Source organism: Argopecten irradians, chromosome 11 (genome assembly GCF_041381155.1).
Source record: "Argopecten irradians isolate NY chromosome 11, Ai_NY, whole genome shotgun sequence".
In the NCBI taxonomy this organism is placed as follows: Eukaryota; Metazoa; Mollusca; class Bivalvia; order Pectinida; family Pectinidae; genus Argopecten; species Argopecten irradians.
Window position 1 is genome coordinate 6865014 of NC_091144.1, and position 13734 is coordinate 6878747.

At 36.2% G+C, this 13734-nt stretch overlaps 1 protein-coding gene across 2 annotated transcripts in view; it reads right to left on the bottom strand.

Moving 5' to 3' along the window:
• Positions 1-13734, bottom strand: part of LOC138334380 (probable G-protein coupled receptor No18) — a 219130-nt gene that overhangs the window by 177606 nt on the left and 27790 nt on the right. For both annotated transcript variants that reach the window (XM_069283054.1, XM_069283053.1), the window contains exon 2: positions 10890-10922. The gene's annotated coding sequence lies outside the window, so the exon portion shown is untranslated. The remainder of the gene's footprint in view (positions 1-10889; positions 10923-13734) is intronic.

Consider the following 13734-nt stretch of genomic DNA (forward strand, 5'->3'; position numbering starts at 1 on the left):
TGATACATGCTAAGAAAACCAACTTGATATTAAGACCCTTCCTTGAACTATCTGCTGTTGATACATGCTAAGAAAACCATCTTGATATTAAGACCCTTCCTTGAACTATCTGCTGTTGATACATGCTAAGAAAACCATCTTGATATTAAGACCCTTCTTTGAACTATCTGCTGTTGATACATGCTAAGAAAACCATCTTGATATTAAGACCCTTCCTTGAACTATCTGCTGTTGATACATGCTAAGAAAACCATCTTGATATTAAGACCCTTCCTTGAACTATCTGCTGTTGATACATGCTAAGAAAACCAACTTGATATTAAGACCCTTCCTTGAACTATACTGCTGTTGATACATGCTAAGAAAACCATCTTGATATTAAGACCCTTCCTTGAACTATCTGCTGTTGATACATGCTAAGAAAACCATCTTGATATTAAGACCCTTCCTTGAACTATCTGCTGTTGATACATGCTAAGAAAACCATCTTGATATTAAGACCCTTCCTTGAACTATCTGCTGTTGATACATGCTAAGAAAACCAACTTGATATTAAGACCCTTCCTTGAACTATCTGCTGTTGATACATGCTAAGAAAACCATCTTGATATTAAGACCCTTCCTTGAACTATCTGCTGTTGATACATGCTAAGAAAACCAACTTGATATTAAGACCCTTCCTTGAACTATCTGCTGTTGATACATGCTAAGAAAACCAACTTGATATTAAGACCCTTCCTTGAACTATCTGCTGTTGATACATGCTAAGAAAACCATCTTGATATTAAGACCCTTCTTTGAACTATCTGCTGTTGATACATGCTAAGAAAACCATCTTGATATTAAGACCCTTCCTTGAACTATCTGCTGTTGATACATGCTAAGAAAACCATCTTGATATTAAGACCCTTCCTTGAACTATCTGCTGTTGATACATGCTAAAAAAACCATCTTGATATTAAGACCCTTCCTTGAACTATCTGCTGTTGATACATGCTAAGAAAACCAACTTGATATTAAGACCCTTCCTTGTACTATCTGCTGTTGATACATGCTAAGAAAACCATCTTGATATTAAGACCCTTCTTTGAACTATCTGCTGTTGATACATGCTAAGAAAACCAACTTGATATTAAGACCCTTCCTTGAACTATCTGCTGTTGATACATGCTAAGAAAACCAACTTGATATTAAGACCCTTCCTTGAACTATCTGCTGTTGATACATGCTAAGAAAACCATCTTGATATTAAGACCCTTCCTTGAACTATCTGCTGTTGATACATGCTAAGAAAACCATCTTGATATTAAGACCCTTCCTTGAACTATCTGCTGTTGATACATGATAAGAAAACCATCTTGATATTAAGACCCTTCCTTGAACTATCTGCTGTTGATACATGCTAAGAAAACCAACTTGATATTAAGACCCTTCCTTGAACTATCTGCTGTTGATACATGCTAAGAAAACCATCATGATATTAAGACCCTTCCTTGAACTATCTGCTGTTGATACATGCTAAGAAAACCAACTTGATATTAAGACCCTTCCTTGAACTATCTGCTGTTGATACATGCTAAGAAAACCAACTTGATTTTAAGACCCTTCCTTGAACTATCTGCTGTTGATACATGCTAAGAAAACCATCTTGATATTAAGACCCTTCCTTGAACTATCTGCTGTTGATACATGCTAAGAAAACCATCATGATATTAAGACCCTTCCTTGAACTATCTGCTGTTGATACATGCTAAGAAAACCATCATGATATTAAGACCCTTCTTTGAACTATCTGCTGTTGATACATGCTAAGAAAACCATCATGATATTAAGACCCTTCTTTGAACTATCTGCTGTTGATACATGCTAAGAAAACCAACTTGATATTAAGACCCTTCCTTGAACTATCTGCTGTTGATACATGCTAAGAAAACTATCTTGATATTAAGACCCTTCCTTGAACTATCTGCTGTTGATACATGCTAAGAAAATCAACTTGATATTAAGACCCTTCCTTGAACTATCTGCTGTTGATACAGGCTTTTGGCTTGAAAGACATTTTTCTCTCCTTGTCTATATACTGTGATAGACCTTGACAAAGTATTACATATACATAGAGAGAAAAACGTCTTCCGAGCCTGTGATACATTTATACAAATAGCTTAAAGACAGGTTAGGTTTAGCATGCATAATATAACTATGGTTCTTAAGGACATGCATGTACAGCGTATCTAGATATTTAGGACCGATTATGTGTGTTTGAGGCCCTGCTGATAGGGCGCAAGAATAGTACCTGTTGCCACTATTGCACGATCATAAAATGCCACTAAATTTATGATATTATCTTTTCTCTTCTTCTTAACAGACTTTATTCTTTCTTACGTCTCCATTGACATCGACTCACATTTGTCTTTTGTTGAGCGCTTGTCCCTGTGAGGTAGGCTTTGAGTTCTGTCCCCTTGCCGAGATACACCATAGTCTATAAAAGTGTTAGTTTCTGCTCCTGTTTAGCACTCAGTATACAAGGAGTAGGACGACTGGTTCGCCCGTTGTCAGAAAAAATGTGACCTGATGAGATTTGTTGCTTCGTGTTTTCGGCAGCATGCTTCAGTGATACAACACTATAAAAAGGACAACAGTTCCACTATACAAGAAGACACATCACAAACATACTGCAGTCTCCTAAAACGTATCTCGCATTACCACACGCTACACACCGCATTCATGGGAGACCATCCTTACATGACACTGGCTGTCAATAGGACGTTAATTAATCAAACAAACAAATGAACTATGTTTGCGCAAACATAACATGTCATTGTTATATAAAAAAGTCTACTGTGGATAAATCGCATGTTCTTTAAGAAACATGCTAATAACATCCGATGGTTGTCCAGTAGACTGAGTAATATGCCACAACTACAGCTTGATGGCGACGTGTTCTATCATGACGATAACACGACAATGACCATAACGGAGTATAATGGGACAAATGTATGGAAATCACATATAAAATGCTGATTGTTTTTTGGAGAAATAAACGTATAAGTACTTAAAGAGTACATTTGTAGATCACCATCAGGAAAGCCTGCCACTGTAGAACCAGCCCAGACAAGGGTATGCGCGACCTTTCAGGACACCAACAGAAACTCTGCTAATGTGTTTCAGTAAATGTATCTATTTTTCGTAATGTCCGTACTAACGTGTGCGCTTCAATAAATCTGTCTGTTCGTCCTAATGTTAATCCTAACGTGTGTAGTTTACCACCGAGTGCCGTGCTGTACAACTATTGGGACCGCTGTCTGCCACAAACTTTCCGTACCTCCGCTAAAATCTCTGTACTATTCTGCATCCAAAAGAACAAGATCAATGCCAAATTGATGTGCCTCTTCATGCCTATTCAAACATTTTGGAGACATTAGTTCTTTTTTCTAGGAATACGCATTGGTATACTTTTGTTTTTTTTAATGAAACAAGAATGTTATTTTTATAAATCAATATCATACTGAATCGCATTCGATGTCATATGGAATGTAATTTTATAACACATTTCGTTTTATGTCACGTTTCTGCTGTTTAACTCATGTGAACACATACATTTATAAGTGTATCGCCAATGTTTCAAACACCCTTCTATGCATTTTGTAGATAGAAAAAAGAAGGGCTGTAAAAACAATTAACCGGGATCTGAAAATTCTCCTCTCGACTTCAAATAGACTTTCCTCTGTCTCTATATATAGCATAGGCACGTAAGGTTATACGTAAGTCTACACAAGTTTGTCAATGATGACTCTTACAGATGGTGTTATACTGGGTTTTAAATAAGTTTAAACATTCTCGTTACGCTGTTCACAGTACAACATACAACACAAGATGTAAGTGGAAGGCCACGTACAGCAAGGTTAGTCGGAAAACAGGTCCAATGGTACTGACATTCTATAACAACAAGTCCAATGGTACTGACATTCTATAACAACTGGTCCAATGGTACTGACATTCTATAACAACAAGTCCAATGGTACTGACATTGTATAACGATAGGTCCAATGGTACTGACATTCTATAACAACAGGTCCAATGGTACTGACATTCTATAACGATAGGTCCAATGGTACTGACATTTTATAACAACAGGTCCAATGGTACAGACATTCTATAACGATAGGTCCAATGGTACTGACAATCTGTAACGATAGGTCCAATGGTACAATTACTGACATTCTATAACGAGGTCAATGGTCCAATGGTACTGACATTCTATATAGGTCCAATGGTACTGACATCTATACATAGGTCCAATGGTACTGACATTCTATAACAACAGGTCCAATGGTACTGACATTCTATAACGATAGGTCCAATGGTACTGACATTTTTATAACTGATAGGTCCAATGGTACTGACATTCTATAAACGCCAATGGTACTGACATTCTTAACAAGTCCAATGGTACTGACATTCTATAACGATAGGTCCAATGGTACTGACATTCTAAACACACATTGACATTCTATAACGATAGGTCCAATGGTAATGGTACACAGGTCCAATGGTACTGACATTCTATAACGATAGGTCCAATGGTACTGACATTCTATAACGATAGGTCCAATGGTACATTCTGACATAGTCCAATATTCTATAACGATAGGTCCAATGGTACTGACATTCTATAACAACAGGTCCAATGGTACTGACATTCTATAACGATAGGTCCAATGGTACTGACATTTTATAACGATAGGTCCAATGGTACTGACATTCTATAACGATAGGTCCAATGGTACTGACAATCTATAACGATAGGTCCAATGGTACTGACATTGTATAACGATACAAATGTACGTCCAATGGTACTAAGATTCTATAACGATAGGTCCAATGGTACTGACATTCTATAACGATAGGTCCAATGGTACTGACATTCTATAACAACAGGTCCAATGGTACTGACATTCTATAACAACAGGTCCAATGGTACTGACATTCTATAACGATAGGTCCAATGGTACTGACATTCTATAACGATAGGTCCAATGGTACTGACATTCTATAACAACAGGTCCAATGGTACTGACATTCTATAACAACAGGTCCAATGGTACTGACATTCTATAACGATAGGTCCAATGGTACTGACATTCTTAACAAAACAGGTCCAATGGTCACTGACATTCTATAACAACAGGTCCAAATGGTACTTGTCAGATTACTGACATTCTATAACAAATAGGTCCAATGGTACTGACATTCTATAACAACAGGTCCAATGGTACTGACATTGTATAACAACAGGTCCAATGGTACTGACATTCTATAACGATAGGTCCAATGGTACTGACATTCTATAACAACAGGTCCAATGGTACTGACATTCTATAACAACAGGTCCAATGGTACTGACATTCTATAACAACAGGTCCAATGGTACTGACATTCTATAACAACAGGTCCAATGGTACTGACATTCTATAACAACAGGTCCAATGGTACTGACATTCTATAACAACAGGTCCAATGGTACTGACATTCTATAACAACAGGTCCAATGGTACTGACATTCTATAACAACAGGTCCAATGGTACTGACATTCTATAACAACAGGTCCAATGGTACTGACATTCTATAACAACTGGTCCAATGGTACTGACATTCTATAACGATAGGTCCAATGGTACTGACATTCTATAACGATAGGTCCAATGGTACTGACATTCTATAACAACAGGTGTCCAATGGTACTGACATTCTATAACGACAGTCCAATGGTACTGACATTCTATAAAACAGGTCCAATGGTACTGACATTCTATAACAACAGGTCCAATGGTACTGACATTCTATAACGATAGGTCCAATGGTACTGACATTCTATAACAACAGGTCCAATGGTACTGACATTCTATAACGATAGGTCCAATGGTACTGACATTCTATAACAACAGGTCCAATGGTACTGACATTCTATAACAACAGGTCCAATGGTACTGACATTCTATAACAACAGGTCCAATGGTACTGACATTCTATAACGATAGGTCCAATGGTACTGACATTCTATAACAACAGGTCCAATGGTACTGACATTATAACAACAGGTCCAATGGTACTGACATTCTATAACAACAGGTCCAATGGTACTGACATTCTATAACAACAGGTCCAATGGTACTGACATTCTATAACAACAGGTCCAATGGTACTGACATTCTATAACGATAGGTCCAATGGTACTGACATTCTATAACAACAGGTCCAATGGTACTGGACATTCTATAATAGTCCAATGGTACTGACATTCTTATAACGAAGGTCCAATGGTACTGACATTCTATAACAACAGGTCTAATGGTACTGACATTCTATAACGATAGGTCCAATGGTACTGACATTCTATAACGATAGGTCCAATGGTACTGACATTCTATAACAATAGGTCCAATGGTACTGACATTCTATAACGATAGGTCCAATGGTACTGACATTCTATAACGATAGGTCCAATGGTACTGACATTCTATAACAACAGGTCCAATGGTACTGACATTCTATAACAACAGGTCCAATGGTACTGACATTCTATAACAACAGGTCCAATGGTACTGACATTCTATAACGATAGGTCCAATGGTACTGACATTCTATAACAACAGGTCCAATGGTACTGACATTCTATAACAACAGGTCCAATGGTACTGACATTCTATAACGATAGGTCCAATGGTACTGACATTCTATAACAACAGGTCCAATGGTACTGACATTCTATAACGATAGGTCCAATGGTACTGACATTCTATAACAACAGGTCCAATGGTACTGACATTCTATAACAACAGGTCCAATGGTACTGACATTCTATAACAACAGGTCCAATGGTACTGACATTCTATAACGATAGGTCCAATGGTACTGACATTCTATAACATAGGTCCAATGGTACTGACATTCTATAACAACAGGTCCAATGGTACTGACATTTATAACAAGGTCCAATGGTACTGACATTCTATAACGATAGGTCCAATGGTACTGACATTCATAGTCATAAATCTATACAACAGGTCCAATGGTACTGACATTCTATAACAACAGGTCCAATGGTACTGACATTCTATAACAACAGGTCCAATGGTACTGACATTCTATAACAACAAGGTCCAATGGTACTGACATTCTATAACAACAGGTCCAATGGTACTGACATTCTATAACAACAGGTCCAATGGTACTGACATTCTATAACAACAGGTCCAATGGTACTGACATTCTATAACGATAGGTCCAATGGTACTGACATTCTATAACGATAGGTCCAATGGTACTGACATTCTATAACAACAGGTCCAATGGTACTGACATTATATAACGATAGGTCCAATGGTACTGACATTCTATAACAACAGGTCCAATGGTACTGACATTCTATAACGACAGGTCCAATGGTACTGACATTCTATAACAACAGGTCCAATGGTACTGACATTCTATAACGATAGGTCCAATGGTACTGACATTCTATAACAACAGGTCCAATGGTACTGACATTCTATAACGACAGGTCCAATGGTACTGACATTCTATAACAACAGGTCCAATGGTACTGACATTCTATAACGATAGGTCCTATAACCACAGGTCCAATGGTACTGACATTGTATAACAACAGATCCAATGGTACTGACATTCTATAACGATAGGTCCAATGGTACTGACATTCTATAACAACAGGTGCAAAGGTACTGACATTCTATAACAACAGGTCCAATGGCACTGACATTCTATAACAACATGTCCAATGGTACTGACATTCTGTAACAGATCCAATGGTCCTGGCATTCTATAACGATAGGTCCAATGGTACTGACATTCTATAACAACAGGTCTAATGGTACTGACATTCTATAACGATACGTCTAATGGTTCTGATGTTCTATAATGATAGGTCCAATTTTACTGACATTCTATAACAACAGGTCTAATGGTACTGACATTCTATAAGGATATGTCCAATGGTACTGACATTCTATAAGGATATGTCCAATGGTACTGACATTCTATAACGATAGGTCCAATGGTACTGACATTCTATAACAACAGGTCCAATGGTACTGACATTCTATAACGATAGGTCCAATGGTACTGACATTCTATAACAACAGGTCCAATGGTACTGACATTCTATAACAACAGGTCCAATGGTACTGACATTCTATAACAACAGGTCCAATGGTACTGACATTCTATAACAACAGGTCCAATGGTACTGACATTCTATAACGATACTGACATTCTATAACAACTGGTCCAATGATACTGACATTCTATAACAACAAGTCCAATGGTACTGACATTCTATAACGATAGGTCCAATTGTACTGACATTCTATAACAACAGGTGCAAAGGTACTGACATTCTATAACAAGTCCAATGGTACTGACATTCTATAACAACTGGTCCAATGGTACTGACATTCTATAACGATAGTCACATAGGTCCAATGGTACTGACATTCTATAACAACAGGTCAATGGTACTGACATTCTAAGATCTATGTCTGGATGACATTCTATAACATATGTCCAATGGTACTGACATTCTATAAACAGTCCAATGGTACTGACATTCTATAACAACAGGTCCAATGGTACTGACATTCTATAACGACAGTCCAATGGTACTGACATTCTATACAACAAGTCCAATGGTCCAATGGTACTGACATTCTATAACGATAGGTTCCAATTGTACTGACATTCTATAACAACAGGTGCAAAGGTACTGACATTCTATAACAACAGGTCCAATGGTACTGACATTCTATAACAACATGTCCAATGTTACTGACATTCTATAACAACAGGTCCAATGGTACTGACATTCTATAACGATAGGTCCAATGGTACTGACATTCTATAACAACATGTCCAATGGTACTGACATTCTATAACAACAGGTCCAATGGTACTGACATTCTATAACAACAGGTCCAATGGTACTGACATTATATAACGATAGGTCCAATGGTACTGACATTCTATAACAACAGGTCCAATGGTACTGACATTCTATAACAACAGGTCCAATGGTACTGACATTCTATAACGATAAGTTCAATGGTACTGACATTCTATTACAACAGATCCAATGGTACTGACATTGTATAACAACAGATCCAATGGTACTGACATTCTATAACAATATTCTTTATGATTACTTGGTTTTGGTGTTCATTTCCAAAATACTGTACCTAAATTTCAAGTTTGTTCTACGATATAAGTTTATCCTACACAGTGTCATAATCATATTGTTCAGGTTTTTTCATTTAAAAAAGAAAGAGAAAAAAAACCTATCGGTACAGCCGCCATATCTCTTTTATCCGGAACCTCTCTAGAAAGCCAACATTAGTGCGTAACGTTACTTGATTTACAACTGATGAAGATAAGTATTACTAATGAACATTGAACACGTATATGTTACTTCATGTACAAGGAATGATAATAAATATTACCAGTAAACATTGAACACGTAGATGTTACTTCCATGTACAAGAAATGATAATAAAATATTACCAGTAAATATTGAACACGTAGATGTCACTTCTTGTACAAGAAATGATAATAAATATTACCAGTAAACATTGAACACGTAGATGTCACTTCATGTACAAGAAATGATAATAAATATTACCAGTAAACATTGAACACGTAGATGTTACTTCTTGTACAAGAAATGATAATAAATATTACCAGTAAACATTGAACACGTAGATGTTACTTCATGTACAAGAAATGATAATAAATATTACCAGTAAATATTGAACACGTAGATGTCACTTCTTGTACAAGAAATGATAATAAATATTACCAGTAAATATTGAACACGTAGATGTTACTTCATGTACAAGAAATGATAATAAATATTACCAGTAAATATTGAACACGTAGATGTTACTTCATGTACAAGAAATGATAATAAATATTACCAGTAAATATTGAACACGTAGATGTTACTTCATGTACAAGAAATGATAATAAATATTACCAGTAAACATTGAACACGTAGATGTTACTTCCATGTACAAGAAATGATAATAAAATATTACCAGTAAATATTGAACACGTAGATGTTACTTCATGTACAAGAAATGATAATAAATATTACCAGTAAACATTGAACACGTAGATGTTACTTCATGTACAAGAAATGATAATAAATATTACCAGTAAATATTGAACACGTAGATGTCACTTCTTGTACAAGAAATGATAATAAATATTACCAGTAAATATTGAACACGTAGATGTCACTTCATGTACAAGAAATGATAATAAATATTACCAGTAAATATTGAACACGTAGATGTTACTCCATGTACAAGAAATGATAATAAATATTACCAGTAAATATTGAACACGTAGATGTCACTTCATGTACAAGAAATGATAATAAATATTACCAGTAAACATTACACACGTATATTTTATTTCATGTACAAGAAATGGTTATAAATATATCTTTTAAACATTGAACACATGTGTTATTAGGTATACAAGTATTGATGAAAAGTATTACTGGTAAACATTGAACAGGTATACAAGTATTAATAATAAGTTATACTATTAAACATTGAACACGTGTGCTATTTCGTGTAAATTATAAAAAATAAAAATTACTGGTAAGCATTGGACAAGTGTGTTATAAGGTATACAATACAATTGATGATGATAAATATTACTAGTGAATACGGAACACTATGTTACTATATGTAGATAAACGATTAATGAAATGATATGACGGTAATAAATATTGTAGTAAAAAGTTGAACACATGTTGGTGATACACGTCAATAACAAAAGAATTACATACTGACGTAAATGTACTTACCTTTTACCTGGTACAAACAGAGATCCGGCACCACTGAAGATAGAAATAAACACAATATTCACACAAATATCCTTATAACGACAGAAGTCGTGACCTACAGTGAGCGAACACCGCCAGATTTATACATGTTTATGCCCAGAGCTGTATCCAGACTCCAGACTCCTCCCTCTCTCCACTCCCATCCCATAATTTATCCTCCATCTGTACGGGAGACGGCTTAACACCCTACAGTTGTTAAGGAATTGTTAAATTATTGATGCTGTCTAGAAAAACATAAAGACTGTTTAACTAAGATGTTAATTACTATCAGTAAAAAGAAATCAAGGATCGATGGTAACTTATCGCCTACATGACTGGGCCTATTAATTTGATCGTTCTCACTATTCAGAGGCCTATTATGAGAAAATATTTGAAAAAGTCTACCTTTTATAGGAGAGAGTGTTTTTGTGTAAAGTTTGTGAGATGACACAGAAAAGGCCCTCAATGATGTTATGTTGTATGTTTGGATTTGTATCCTGCACACGGACAGGATTCTCCAATAATGCTTGTCATGCTTAAATAATCAGATTCAACACGTGTCCGTTACATTATATTCCCACGTGCTGATGCGCATCCGTCTGTCAGGGCCGTCCTGTTAGTGCCTGGACGTGTGGAGAATCCGGACCACCTAGACTTATTGGCCCTGGAACAGTGGACGCGCGGAGCCAGCAGCGACCCGATTTGAATATCGACGTTAATTTCTGTCATCGCTATGATATTAGACTGACTAACTTGGGTGTAGGCTATCAGATTGACTCCAATCGATCTAAAGGCAAAATTATTGTACCGGAACATTTGGTATATACTTTTTATGCTCAGAGATGGACCTATCTTATAAGAGACGTACAGAAAAAAACCATATGGATGGACACAAGGACGTACCGAATTCATAACAATAGACAAAAGGATATTGACGTGTGTATAGATATACCTGGTGACAGATAGACGCAACGTTGTCCCACACATGGACATAATTATTTGATGACAAACAAAAAAACACATTGACACACACAGGAACATATCTGATGAAAAACAGAAAGACAAATTGACGAAAAAAAGGACACATTGACGCACACAAGGACATAGCTGATGACAAACAGAAAGACAAATTGACGCACACAATGGAACATATCTGATGGCAAACAGAAAGACAAATTGACGCATACAAGAAAATCTAATTACAAACAAAATGACACATCGACACACACAAAGACATATCTGATGACAAACAGAAAGACACATCAACACACACAATGACATATTGATGACAAACAGAGAGAAACATCAACACACACAAGGACATATCTAATGACAAACAGAGAGACACATCGACACACACAAGGACATATCTGATGACAAACAGAGAGACACATCGACACAAACAAGGACATATCTGATGACAAACAGAGAGACACATCGACACACACAAGGACATATCTGATGACAAACAGAGAGACACATCGACACACACAAGGACATATCTGATGACAAACAGAGAGACACTAACACACACAAGGACATATCTGATGACAAACAGAGAGACACATCGACACAAACAAGGACATATCTGATGACAAACAGAGAAACACATCGACACACACAAGTACATATCTGATGACAAACAGAAAGACAAATTGACGCACACTAGGACATAGCTGATGAAAAACAGAAAGACAAATTGACGCACACAATGGACATATCTGATGACAAACAGAAAGACAAATTGACGCATACAAGAAAATCTAATTACAAACAAAATGACACATTTACGCTTCCATGAACATATCTGATGACAAAAAGAAAGACACATTGACGCATGATTACAAACAAATAAAATAAAGATAGACACATTGACGCATGATTACAAACAAATAAAATAAAGAAAGACACATTGACGCATATATGGACGAACATCCGGATGTAACTTATAACAGAGATGCAAATGACATCTCGACCAATTGGAAATACCTTACAAAATACTCAAGAAAAACACGCGGACGGACACAAATATAACTAATAACGGACGCATAGAAAGACACCTGGACGGACACATAAACGGACGCATAGACATAATATCTATACAACAGACGTAGAAGTATCGGTATCACCAACCAATATCTTGTGTTTACAGATCTATAGAGTATATCTGTCCATATGTCAAGCTTCAACATCTCGATTACATCCCTTCGATTTCTCCGCCTAAACAAGAGATTTTACACGTACTTCTCACGGAATGTATACTATTTCTCCACACATCCATTTCATGTATATTACACGTACATTATACGACGTTCATCATAGTAATAATGGTATTTTATTTCATCATTGATCTGCCATTGAAAAAGTCATATTGAGGTCATGACACTTTTATAATAAATAGAATTTCAAAGTAACGATTTGTTCTTTGCTCAAAACAACAGAAACTCTATACTGTACTTGGTATATTCACATATCAATATTTCTAATCATTCCTCGACAAATAAAAATTAAAATTCCTTTACGACAGCTTGTTGTAGTTTAAAAAATCAAAAAAAATCACCAATGTCTCCATCTTCTTCAACACAATGCAAGTAATTATAAGCTCTCAGCTTTCTCAGCTGGCGAGAATAGAGTTAGTGTGTATTAGTATGAGTTAGCCCCCCTTGGTCTGGGGAATTAGGAAAGAAAACAACGCACTAAAATGTTACTGTGAAATTGACATTTGCGACAGACATAATGACTGAACAACTGAAGAATTTTATTTAATGTGTACAGACTTATTTATCTGTTGTTTTTTTAATTATTACACTAGCGACAAAAAGTATCG